Source organism: Misgurnus anguillicaudatus, chromosome 3, assembly GCF_027580225.2.
Source record: "Misgurnus anguillicaudatus chromosome 3, ASM2758022v2, whole genome shotgun sequence".
NCBI lineage: Eukaryota > Metazoa > Chordata > Actinopteri > Cypriniformes > Cobitidae > Misgurnus > Misgurnus anguillicaudatus.
In genome coordinates, this window is record NC_073339.2 from 42,550,443 (window position 1) to 42,564,838 (window position 14,396).

At 34.7% G+C, this 14,396-nt stretch overlaps 1 long non-coding RNA gene and 1 other non-coding gene across 2 annotated transcripts; both read left to right on the forward strand.

Annotated features, from left to right (window-relative positions):
* Window positions 1-12,187: 12,187 nt before the first annotated feature.
* Window positions 12,188-13,471, forward strand: LOC129445511 (uncharacterized). Its single transcript, XR_008644802.2, has 4 exons — window positions 12,188-12,336; window positions 12,560-12,684; window positions 12,916-12,989; window positions 13,275-13,471. It is a non-coding gene; the product is annotated as an uncharacterized lncRNA (long non-coding RNA).
* On the forward strand, window positions 12,748-12,832 carry LOC129445552 (small nucleolar RNA SNORD60). The gene has a single exon (XR_008644820.1). It is a non-coding gene; the product is annotated as a small nucleolar RNA SNORD60 (small nucleolar RNA).
* Window positions 13,472-14,396: the final 925 nt, after the last annotated feature.

Consider the following 14,396-nt stretch of genomic DNA (forward strand, 5'->3'; position numbering starts at 1 on the left):
GTACTCCAAAGAACATATTACAACTTTTAAAAATAAAATTATTTGCTTAAATTGATTATTTATGACAGAACATTTCTTCATTGGAATTCTCTATGCAACTCTATTTTTCAATAACTTTAAAAACAATGGGTTCACTGGTCAAAAGCATGATGGGAAATCAGCATTGTACTTCAAAGAACATACAACTCTCAAATGTACAATTATTTGCTTAGAATTGATTATTTATCACAGCACATTTTATCTATGGGAATTCTCTATACAACTATTTATTTAATATCTTTGGAAACAAGGGGCTTACTGTACTCCAAAGAACACATTACAAGTTTAAAATGACCAATTATTTGCCTAATATGTCCAATTTATTCTTCAATGCAAAATCATTTTGCTCGAAAGCTCTAAAGAACAAGAACCTGCTACTCTAAAACAAGATGGAAAATATGTATTGGACCCTCAAGAATATTTTACAAGGGTGAAATATAAAGTTTTGGCCCTTATATGTCAAATTAAGAATAACGTGCTACTCTAAAACAAGATGGAAATGTGTATTGAACCCTCAAGAACATTTTACAAGGGTGAAATGCAAAGTATGTCCAATTTAGAATAACACAGTTCTCTGTGGGATTCTTCAATGCAAAATCCTTTTGTTCAATAGCTCTCAAGAACAAGATCCTGCTTCCCTAAAAGTTTACAAGTTTGAAATGTACAATTATTTGTTTAATATTTCCAATTTATAAAAGAATGCTTCTTTATGAGATTATTAAATGAAAAACATTTTAAATAAACAAGGTATCAAAAATATATTGAATTATATTGTCTCAGATGTTTAATTAATTTCTAATACAAATCAAAGGACTTAAACACAGTCTTAATGCAGGCCAAGACAATGTGAAGATTTACACACCCAGAAAAAAAGGTCCCATGTACCATTTTATTAGAGATGTGTACCTTTAAGGTACCAGTTGTGAACAAAAATATTACCCCCCTTGGTAAATATGAGCAAAGAAAGCTGTGAAAATAAACCCACAATGTTTCTCATTTTGAGTTTGAATAAATATATGATAAAAAATATGATGTTAAACAATTGTGGGAAAAAGTGTGGGGGGAATTACACTAAGAAATAAATGGTTTTCTCTAATACACACTGGATACAATTACCCCCCCCCCCAGAAATTTTTATCAGTAAAATATTTCTGAATTATATTCCCATTGATATAAACATTTTCTTCGCACATCAAGGTGACTAGAAACATGATGTTGCCCAACAGTCATATCTTCCAGTTCCACAGGAGAATAAATATGATGTAACAAATTCATTTATCACAATGGGTAAAACCAAAGACTGTCAGCAAAAGATTGTTGAGCTACACAAAATAGAAAGTGGCTTTAAGGAAATAGGTAAACAATAGAAACAAACAAAAAACAAAACGCATTACATCAGTCTTATTCAATAAAGTGTCATTTATAGAGAATCTACTTTATATGCTTTATTCTTCTTTTCTCATTACATGTTCAAAGGGACTGACATGAAAATCTGACTTTTTCCATGTTTAACCCTTTAACTGTCACCCCCCCCCCCCCCCCCCCCCTTGAGTGTGTGTGTGTGTGGGGGGGGTGAAAATGTGATATGCACTTTCAAATTCCTAAAACTCTGGAATTCTTTAGTCTGGAAGCTAAATCTTGATCTTGTTTTAGTGCTATAATTGGGTTCCCATAATTGGCTTCTATCAACTTAGAAACTGTTAAAAAGATCAACCCAGTAACAGTTTTGGTAAACCATTCTCTGCAAATACATGAAAAATTAGATAATTGAAATTTGGTTCTCCTTATGATGTCATAAGGACATATTATTATAATAATACCGCCCCGTTAAACTGCACTATCCAACCACAGCACAGTAGTGATGGGCGATCTCGAAGCACGCTTCACGAGGCTTTGAAACATTTACGAATCTTTTGATTCGAATCATTGTTTGATTCGAAATCATTGATTCGAAACCATTAAACTAATTTTAATGGTTTGTTTGCCATAGATAAAACTAAAAACATAGTAAATTCTTAAGTAAAGTCTTAAGTAAATTAAATAAATTTTTTTTCTTAAAAACATATTTTTATAACAATCTTGCTATTATTTTGTAAAAAGTGTAAAATGTTTGGACAGATCTTGCTGCTTTCACACTATTTTGACCAGCAGGTGTCACCAGCATGCATGGTGTTTGGAATGCTTCGAAAAACTGAATCAATTTGCGAAGCAAAAAGAATGGTTTACAAAAACTAATTTACTGGGTTGATCTTTTTCACATTTTCTAAATTGAGAGAAGTACTTGGATTTAAATTATAACACTTAACAGGAAAAAAAATCAGATTTTCATGCCATGGCCCTTTTGAATAATGTACAACATTTTTTTTCCTCCACCAGCTAGCAAGCAGTCTTAATAATACACTGTTGCAATTACTGAAAGAGAAGAATCAAGAATCAGTTCAGTAAGAGTCAAGGGACAAATGCCTAACTAAAGGAAACAGTAATCGCGATAATGGTGACTTCAAAGGAATCTAAAACAAACACAAACTGTTGATTTAATGTAACAAAATTGGTGGAAAAATAATATCTTTCTACTAAATAACGTGTGTGAATGCTAAAATAGTTGAGCACTTGTATCTTGTTCTCACAGCAGTTTAGAAGTTTGAAATTTATCATCCATGTTTAGAAAATAACTTTGCAAACAAATTGTAATTTTAGGTTTTAAACAGAGATGGCGATAGAGTGGCAAAAGTGAAAGAGTGCAGCAGGGGTTATTGCACCCACAATGCAATGAATTGTAAAAACTGGCAAAACGCCGGTAAAACATTTTATATTTATAATATATCTTAATTTAATCTAGTCCATTCAACAAAAAAGTGTGTCTTGTCAGCTTTACTTTGAAATTATTTGTTTAGCCAACATAACATTGTAACAGATTAAGTTAAGTAACCAATACAGACTTGCATCCCATTGGCTGAGGATTTTGCAGTGTATTATGGGTAATTGTTGTTCTGGCACCCTCTTGCAGAAGTGTAGCACCATTAGATAGGTATGTGAGTAATAAATAGCCATATATTAGGCAATAAATTTGTTCTAGGATGTTTGTTAAACACACAAACATACAATCACACAGTTTGACATATTATTTTACATTTCAAATTAGGTTCTGATGTGTTTGACAAACTGTAATTAGGGTTGGTAGAAATAAAGCTTTGAATCAATTGAACCTAGTGATGGGAGAATGGATCTTTTTGAAGCTTTTAATCAATTGAACCAATTGCTTCAAAAATTGATTCAGTTTTTCAAAGCGGTTTGAAACACCACACACGCTGGTGACCCCTGCTGGTCAAAATAGTGTAAAAGCAGATATGTCCAAATATTTTAAACTTGTTTAACAAAATAATAGCAAGATTTGTATTAAAATATGTAAAAAAAATATTTAACTTAATTAAGACATAGTTAAATGTCTATTATGTGTTTTTAGTTTTATTTAGGGCAAACAAATCATTAAAACTAACTACCCTTTTAATTATGCCTATTTTTGTCATTAAATCTGTCTATAAACAAAAAGTAGACAAAATGGCAGTGTTATTAGTCAGAAGGATAAATGTTTTATGAACTTTCATAATAAAACTGACCCGAGTTCACCCAAACATATTAGACACTGGTCATGTGATCAACTCCCCCTAGTGGTGAACTATCGGATTTTCGAAACGTTTCGAAACAGTTATGACGCAATGAAGCCTCGTTTGCTAAAATCACGTGACTTGGGCCAGTTTGAAACAAGCTCCGAACCACTGAATCGAAACAAAAGATTCGTAAATGTTTCGAAGCCTCATGAAGCAGTGCTTCGAAAACGACCACCAATAACTCTAATTAAAATAGGTTTATTTGATGAGTAGTTTTGAGCAGCTGCATTCTGATTGATTGATGTTATGGACTTATTAAACCCTAATGAAAGAGGATGGAGTTTATTAAATGGCTAGTAATGGGAGAAATTAAGCTTTTTGAAGCTTCAAATCAATTGAATCCATTGGTTCCCAAATTGATTCAGTTTTTCGAAGCCTTCAAAACACCATACACGCTGACGACACCTGCTGGTCAAAATATGCAAAATGTAAAAGCAGCAAAATCTGTCCAAACATTTTGCACTTTTTACAAAATAATAGCAAGATTGTTCTAAAAAAATGTTTTTAAGAAAAATAAATTATTTAATTTAATTAAGACATAATTAAAAGTGTATTCTGTGTTTTTGTTTTATTTATGGCAAACAAATCATTAAAACGTATGAACTCCCTTTTTAATTATGCACATTTTTGTCATTAAATCTGTTTATAAACAAAAAAGTAGACAAAATGATAGTGCTATTAGTCAGAAGGATGAATGTTTATGAACTTTTATAAAAAACTGACCCCAGTTCACCTACTGTTCATTTGTGATCAACTCCCCGTAGTGGTGAATTGTCGGATTTTCGAAACGTTTCGAAACAGTTATGACATAATGAAGCCTCGTTTGCTAAAATCACGTGACTTTTGCCAGTTTGAAACAAGCTCCGAAGATTTGTAAATGTTTCCAAGCCTTATGAAGCGTGCTTCGAAATCGCCCATCACTAAAAATGGCATTATTAAAAAAAATGTGATCAATTGCATTTTTCATGTACAAATAAATACATTTTTGTTTGTTGACTCTACTAAGGTTTGTTAAGTTTACTTAAATATCTTTTGTAAAATTAACTAACTTTATTTTTAGATTACTTAAACAAATTGCGTGGAACCCTTATGACATTATATTTTTAATTAAACCCAACATTTTATTTTTTTGAGTGAATTTTGATTTTGTTTGATGTGGGTTTCCCTGCATTAAGTACATCCATTTGCAAATCTACAAAATAATTTGCAGCATTACACACTTCTATTCTGCTTCTGTTTTCTTAGTGTTTAATAAGGGAAACATTACTTCTTATGTGGACCAGTGTTGGGCAGTAACAAGTTACTAGTAACGAGTTTCAGTAATAATATTATTTTCCATGGTAACCAGTATTGTAACTAATTACGGTTGGCTGCAGTAATAAGTAATCATTTTATTTTTGAAAGTAGTAACTAGTAATGGGTAAAATATTATATTTTCTGCCCAACACTGATCTGTACAAAGAATATAATTGGCTGGAAAATAATATATATAGAAAATAATATATTTACAGGCAATACACTGTACTGCAGCTCTGCTCAACTCATATCAGGCAATTCCAATGCCAATCCCTGCTGTGTGAACTGTCCTGTTGATTAACCATAATATAAAAAGTGTCCAAGTATGCATTTATGTGAATGCTCCATTTGAAAAACCAAAGGCGGATCACTTAAAAGCAAGTCAATAACCTTTAACAGCATTTTTCTTCAGCTGTTTGAAGAGATCCTGGAACGACAGTCACACAAGCCAATGTCAAGTGAAAACAATCTGTACCTTTGTCCAGAAATTCTAAACTTACTTTTGACACCTACATTGCACCCTTTCCCTTTTGAAATAGTATGATAAAGAAATTTAACTAAATCTGAAAAGGTATGCCTCATATTAGAGTAACAAAGATCAAGTCCGAGAAGTCATGGAAAACAAACTGCCATGGGAAAAGGTGTTTGACATTGTAAATAAATATTGCAAATACAGTGGTGACCACCATGACTTGGTGGCCTAAAGCACCAGTCAGCTCATGCTATCTTGGACTGCATTAAGACTGTGTTGAGGTCCTTTGATTTGTATAAGAAATGAAACAACTGAGGCAAATAATTGTACATTTAAAAGTTGTAATATATTCTTCAGGGTCCAAAACACATCTTGCTTTGGAAAAGCATGTTCCTGTTCTTAAAACTAGTAAAGAAAATGATATTGCATAGAGAATTCCTATAGAGAAATGTGCTGTCATAAATAATGAATTCTAAGGAAATAAATGTAGGGGAGAGCGGGGTAAGTTGTCACCAGGCCCGTCGCGACAAGGCAAGCAAACCAAGCAATTGCTTGGGGCCCCGGAATTTTCTGGGGCCCCAAGACAACGACTAGTTGAGAATAAATGCAACGACAAACTGTGTCCCTTTGATAGTCAATGCAATGCAGTAAAGTGCAATGACACTGTTATTATCGGAATCCCCCTCAAGGGGGCCCCCTCTCAGGACTAGTCGCTGACAACAGGCAGCCAGCCAACCATGTGATCTCTGCTGCCGGCAAAATACAAAACTTCAGCAGTCACCATGAAACGGATTTATGCTTCTGGAAGCCAGAAAAGAAAGAAAAGAAAGGAAGAGGATTATAAAAAACAAGATAGTGGTAAGTAATAATTTACATTGGATGAAATAGCTCTACTTGTCTTGTGCAAATGATGTAATTTTGCAGCAGGTAGGCAGTAGCAAAAATCTGTTTATGTTAGCTATACCTGCCTGACGGCAAATGCTGCTTGTAACGAACAGTTAGTCAACTTTTTTTCGAACAAACGGAATATGGTTACATATATACTGTAATATGTTTTTAACGAGATAAGGAAGACGCAGATCTGTTTCAAAATCGCTGTTTTATTCCATGACGTTGCTGTAGCTAATAGGTTTAAATGAAAGTGCTAATGAAACGAACTATTCCAAACCGTGATAATCTATTTAACAAAATAATGTATCTACCAAAGGGGTTAGGAAAACGACACGATAAATTCTGTGCATCAAACAATAGCTTGGGAAGTTTTTAAGCATTGGTGGTTGTGAAAGCAGACGTATCTCTTATAAATATCAAAATTTGGAAATGCTATTGCTAACATATCTTTTCGGTAACACTTTATAATAACCATCATTAATAGATGGTAAATTGTTAGTTATTTAATCTTCAGTTATTGCCATTTAACTGCTAGCAAACCGATCGTTTTACTTAATAAATACTTTGTAAACAATCTATACGTTATTTACCACAAGGAACATTATTTTTTCATAGCTTATCTTAATGTGCTAGTGTCAGGATATACAGTAGTGACAGTTTATGGAAATATGACATAAGTTACAATGGATTTTGAACAGTTACTTTATTCTGTGTAGCAATGTTTACACTGTTACAAGTTCAGTATCAGGACAACCCACATGTTTCACTGGTACTGTTTATTAACTATTTAACAAAGTATTATAGTCATCATTTGTTGCAACTTTGTCTATGTTTATAGACAGTTTACAAACCAACTAAGTTAGTAACCCTTAACAAAGTGTTAGGAATATTTGGTCCGTCTATCTATGTAATGTTTATAGATGTTTTAAAAATGGTTTCTTAAAGATCTACAAGCATTTTTAATCATTACCCGATACCTAATATATTATATGATAGATATGTGTGTTACAATAAACTGTTAATTTACAACACTACTAATAATTAGTCATTTAATTATAATTTCATTGTTTGTTAACAGTAAAAAGACTGTTTGCTAACAGCTAAATGACAATTAAAGATTAATTAACCATCAATCTTCTGATTGTTATTATAAAGTGTTACCATCTTTTCTTTCTTTCTCAAGGTGCTTTGCTTAAATTTCTCTTCCTAAAGATACATCCACTGATGAAGGTAGAGTGAATTTCTCTCACTGAGCTGAGCTGTTTTTAGTGACCTCTTTCAATATGCTAACAGTGAAATGGTGAAATGTACTTAACAGGTAATTTCAAAAAATTTTTCCAATTATTTTCCCAGCTACACCATCAACGTCATCCTCAACATCAACAGATGCATCACTTCTCAGTGCTGATGTTTCCTCTATAGCACAAGGTACCACAAGCTCTATAATTATAGCTGATATCATGCCCAGCCCAAAGTTTAAACTGATAAGTGTGTGCTGTCATATTGTTAGAAAAAAAACAGTGCAAATCACTATTGAATTCCCACCAAACTGTGTAAATAAACATTAAACTGTAAACCTTAAACTGTATGGCTATGCTGTGGTTCCTGTAGGCTTTGCGTGCATGTGGGGGGGCCTCCATGTCAATTTTGCTTGGGGCCCCCAAATTCCTTCAAACGGCCCTGGTTGTCACACGGGTAAGTTGTCACACTGTTCATAACTGCAACACTAGAGGCTCTATGTCAAAAATCAAATAGCCACTTTATGTGACTTCTTCTTCTATAGTCAACTTCCTGTTCACATGTGGTCAAGATCACTGTAATCTGAGGTTAGCACAATTTTCTTATTTTTCTGCTTAAAAAGTAAAAAAAAATCACTTTACATTTTATGCAATACAACTTTGTTAGGTGTGAATGTTTAAAATGATTATTTTGCACAAAATAGAGGAGACCGTAAAGTGTCTTTTGATACTTTAGCTAAAGTGATATGATGAGCTAAACTTGAGATTTAGACAACATTAGCACACAAGTAAGTATGGGGCAAGTTGTCTCAATGACTTTGGGGCAAGTCGTCACATCTGACAACTTGCCCCTGTACAAACAAACACATCGAACATGCTCAGAAAACATGATATAGAAAAGAATAAGCCTCAATCTAGCAAAAAGCTGTTTCAAAAGAAAGGGAAGCAGAAATCTGGACCTATGAAAAACAAGGCAGCTAAAAGAAGAAAAATCATGCAAGAGTCATCATCAGATGATGAAGAGTGCTTCTGCCTCGTCTGTGTAGAGCCATTTTCAAAGAGTCGTCCAAAGGAGACCTGGGTAAAATGTGTAAAATGCAACAATTGGGCCCATGATGCTTGCACCTCAGGCCAGGCAATTTATGTGTGTCAGAATTGTGATTCTGGAGATGAGTCCTATTAGTCATACAGGGCATCTGTTTTGTTCAGAGGTTAAACATGTTAAGTTAAGCAAGTTATCTGCAGCGTTCCATTCAGTTATCTGGTTTTATGTGAAAGCCATAGAACATTTGAACCAAAGTTCAAAGTAAAGTGGTCTTGCCACTTAATTGAAATGTGCATTATTTGGATTGAAATAATTGTTTTTCCAGATTCTCCAGGCACGGATGTTTATATTTCCAGTTTGGTTTGAGTTTAAAAATTAAAATCAATATTCACAATTAAGTAGTTGTGTTCTTATTTTTAGATAATCTAGTGTGACAACTTACCCGCCCTAGTGTGACAACTTACCCTCCGATGGGGCAAATTGTCACAAGTGCACAGTCACTATTCAACAGTCTACAACTCTGTAATGAGATAAGATATAAAGATGTTATGAATACAACATATGTGCCCAAGACTTCCTTCTTTCATTTGGTATGAGATTTATACCATTTTGATGTATGGTGCTCAGTAAATGTTAGACAGTGTGAAAAGTGTGACAACATACCCCGCTCTCCCCTACATTTTAAACTTGTATTATGTTCTTAAGGGGCCAATAAGCATTTTCCATCTTGTTTTAGAGTAGCAGGTTATTGTTCTTAAGAGCTATTAAGCAAAATGATTTTGCATTGAAGAATCCAATAGAGAACTGTGTTATTAAAAAATTGACAAATAATTGTGCATTTTTGAGTTGTAATATTTTCTTTGGAGTACAATGATAAGTTTCAGATCATGCTTCTGAACAGTAAGCCCCTTGTTTCCAAAGCTATAGAGAAATATGTTGTGATAAATATTCAGTTGTGAGCAAATAAGTGAACATCTGAGAGTTGTAATATGTTCCCTGGAGTACATTGATGAATTCCCATGTTGTTTTTTAGCGGTGAACCCCTTATCTGTAAAGTTATTGAAAATAATGTATTTGCATAGGGATTTCCCATAGAGAAATGTTCTGGGATGAATATTCATTTGTGAACAAATAAGTGAACATCTGAGAGTTGTAATATGTTCCCTGGAGTACATTGATTAATTCCCATCCTTGTATAGAGTTGTGAACCCCTTATCTGTAAAGTTATTGAAAATAATGTATTTGCATAGGGATTTCCCATAAAGAAATGTTCTGGGATGAATATTCATTTGTGAACAAATAAGTGAACATCTGAGAGTTGTAATATGTTCCCTGGAGCACATTGATGAATTCCCATCCTTGTATAGAGTTGTGAACCCCTTATCTGTAAAGTTATTGAAAATAATGTATTTGCATAGGGTTTTTCCATAGAGAAATGAACTGTGATGAATATTCAGTTGTGAGCAAATAAGTGAACATCTGAGGGTTGTAATATGTTCCCTGGAGCACATTGATGAATTCCCATCCTTGTATTGAGTGGTGAACCCTTTATCTGTAAAGTTATTGAAAAGAATGTATTTGCATAGGGATTTCCCATAGAGAAATGTCCTGTTATAAATTGTACTATAAATAATTGTACATAGAAGAGATATAGTATGTTCTTTAGAGTTCAATAAAGATCATGCATCCCACGTTTGAAAAGCTATTGAACCGTATCATGTGTCATTAAATAAATGCATACTGCATTTCTAGTCAAACTTTACTACAAATAATTCTCAACTACACATCTTAAACATGTTGAAAACTAGTTTGGGTATCATTCACTTCAAATAAACATACAGGTTGATGCCACACGTTTTGCTTGTCTACAATTTTAAGTGTGAACAACTTGATGTTCAGTACCATGGACGGGAACTGTTTTGCAAAATGTTAAAAATCAATACATGCACAAAAATTATGAAACTGTGACAATTTCAATTTTTTTAAGAAATACAAGTAATAAAACAAATACACCCAAAAATCATAAACAGTAAATTCATAAGTTCATTTATTGAGAACACCGTTACATGCTTTAATAATATAACTGCTCTTTACCACACTCACAACCGCAAATTTAGAACTTAATAAAACATCAAAATGTGGCCTGAAGTATTTTCTTGAGGGTCCAGTGAAAATTTCAGGGTAATCAGGCTTCTTCTTTCAAACCTATTGAACAGAAACATATGATTAAGAAAACCAACACAGTGCCTCTTTATTTTGAGACAAACAGAAACATATAAAGAGTTGTAAAATGCAGAGATTATCTTTGTTCTTCAGGTAACACTTGACTTTCTGTCTGGACTGCTTACAAATAACTACTCTTCTACATTTTTATATCTTCCATTCTCTAGGCATTCGACATATCATTGTAATGTAAATCTTCTTGCTAAAAATGTCATTAAACATCATTAGCAGACATAGCAAATCAAGCTGATAGTTTCTGATAGGTCTATATAGGTAATTAAAACAGCTTCAATCATAAAGTGGTCGCACTTAATGAAGAAAAATATCACTTTGTAGACGGTCCCTAGGCTTCTCTCAGCACCCAGTTGGATATTCAACAGACATTCGCAACAAGGTAGGACATTACAACGATACTAGGATATTTTAAGCGATTGTGAAAAATGTAAGTTATAGGCAAGACACTTGGTAATTAGAAATTGCTAAGATTAAACTTCTGCCATGTCTACTAAGAAAGTTATTGACCCCGGAAGTCCGAATGTCTGAATATCAAACCAACTTTACCGCAGTTAGCAAAATCCCTTTGGGAAAAACCGTGTCTGTCATTTCTTTTTTTTCTGTTATTATTGTGTGTTGTTGTTGTTTACTTCAAGATCTTTTAAACAATAATTATTACACGTGATATTTCATGTTGTTAGCAGTCATTTTATTGTAATTTTAGCATTTGCTTATTTACAGGGAACCATTTTAATGAAACCTACAAAAACTTCACTGTGTTCACTCTCTATAATCTACTACGTCAACATGCATTTGTGTAGTGGCATCTAGTGGTGAGATAGCAGATAGTAGTATAAAAGTACCAAGAGGCGAAACTGTTGCAGTTTTGATAACAATCGGTAGATGGCGCTGCTGTCGCCATTTTGGACTTAACCAACTGAATCCATCATGTGTGACAACGGACCCAAAATCGACAAATACAGCCCAATCATAAGCTAAGTCATCTGTAAATATTTACACAACTCTCTCTGTCTGTATCAAGTGTAACATATGTTGTACAAAGTTTTCAGCAAGCTATAACCATGGGTAAAGCAAGAATATTGCTTAGTTGTTTTGTGAAATACAATAGCATATTGATTATAAACAGCACTGGTCTAACTAAGTATCTAGCTGCATTATAACCATCGCCAATCTGCTTTTTATTACGTTATTATTCAATTTCCAAAGAAAAATCACGTTTAAAAGCGAACTTTTACAAGGACAATAATCAGAATATGAATGTGCCAAGGCCAACCAGCAGAGGGCACACACGAGTTTCACCACATCTTTTTAAACGCTGCCAGAAGTCGCAAAGAAGAGCACTTATAAATAGCATGGCACGACTCTCGACTTTCTCTTTCTTCAACTGCGGATGGAGGTGGTGCTCATAATGTCGTGTTCATCAAAAAGTTTTCGTGAAACTGCAAGCATGTAAGTGCCTCTCTGTTTTTTTGTGTTAATCTTCAGGAGCAGTGAATTTCCTTAATGCTACTGATACATTTGTTAACCGTTTCACTTTGCTTTTGATCGATCAGATAGTTTAAAACACTATTAGATTGTCCTTCTATCCCGTAGATGTTTGGTAAACAAGTTATTCTGTGCGTTTTTGTTAATCAAATGTGTATTGTATGTTCTCCTTTTTTTTTATCCATAGCATACACGATGATGGACGAACAGAACCACGTGGGCTTGGGTAAATGGCGCCAGTGCCTATGCGTGTGACTTAAAAAAGCTCTGCTTTTGTGGTTAATCAACCGACATGGTGTGGACAAAAGGATGGTAAGTCCGAAATTTTACTGTTTAAAGTCATTACGTGCAGCAGATGTACCTTTTGAACAATTGAGCCGCTGATGACTTTCTTATTTTTCTGACACCTCGTATGAACGCTGCATGTCAGCGGTTGATTCTACTTTTTAGTCTGAGGCTCTCCTTATAAAAGTTTTTTTTCCCCATTATAACAAGTTTCCAAACTGTAGAGTTTCGACTGAAGTTATATTTTTCTCCCACCAGATTTCACAGAAACTTGAGAGGTTTTTGAAGTCTTCAGTTGCAAAGGTGATGATCTGTTGGTGTAACTGTAAGAGGTGAGTTTTGTTTCTTTAAACAAGAGAAACACACATTGCTACTGTTGATGTAAGTGTTTTTTAAGAGTGCTTATTTAATCTAGTCACAATGCACATATGCAGGCCTATGGTTTTACTTTATAGATGCATTTTTGCATACAGGCTGCAATGATGAGAAACTGTTTATTAAACTGATCCATGGTTAATGGGTCTGATGATAAACTCTCTCCCTGAGCTACACTGCGTTGCCTTTAAGTGCAGTTTGCTTTCCCAATTTGGATTCTGATCGTTTGTGTTGTCTTGCAGATTTGAGAGGTGACGATTCCCCTGGCCATCTCAACATGTGGTTACAGGTTCGAGTCCACAGGGTCTTCGGCTTTCCACGTGGATGCTACTGCAGTTAACGGCCACTAAATGTGTTTTTTAGCACGGAGTATGCTGTAACATGTTCTGAAGTATTCTCACTGATATTTTATCAGTTTCAATAAATGTACAAAACCTGATTTTTATGTAGTTTAATGTTGTTGATGTGCCTTTTGATGTCCATTCACTTGAACGTTGTTGTTTTAAAGGTGCAGTGTGTAATTTTTAGAAGGGTTTCTTGACAGAAATGCAAAATAATATACAAAACTAAATTATCAGGGGTGTATAAAGACATTTCATGTGTTTATTGCCTTTGAGTCATTTTATCTACATACACAGAAGGTCCCCTTACATGGAAGCTACCATTTTGTGCAACCATGTTTCTACAGAAGCCCTTAACAGACAAACTTTTTTACCAAGTTGTCTCCAACGATGACATGTTTGACCGGTGGCGGCTACCGTAGCTTCTCTAATGTTTCAAAAGCAAGAGGTGAGCAGTGGGCTGACCACTAGATGCCACCTAAATTTACACACTGCACCTTTAAGATGTATGGGTAGGAGTACTGGTTTACTTCATACAATGCATTGCCTTACTTTAAAGGAACACGCCCACATTTTGGGAATTTAGCTTATTCACCGTATCCCCCTGAGTTAGATAAGTCCATACATACCTCTCTCATCTCCGTGCGTGCTGTAACTCTGTCTGACGCAGCCCCCGCTAGCTTAGCACAAAGACTGGAAATGCATGGCTCCAGCTAGTATACTGCTCCCAATAAGTGACAAAATAACGCGATCATTTTCCTATTTGTGTGTTGTGATTTGTGTGGTCGAACCGTGTACAGGTGGCAGGGTGATGTGAGACACAGCGATCTTTTGACAGTATACATACTGAGAACTATATTCTCTGAAGACGAAGCACTGCCGCATGGGCGGAGTGATCTGCTTGCAGCACACGAGAAGCCCCTGGTGAGGAGCAGAGAGTTCGGTCAGAGTTGTGCGGGTCGCTCCGCCCGTGCGGCGGTGCTTCGTCTTCGGAGGGTGTAGTTCTCGGTATGTGTGCTGTTG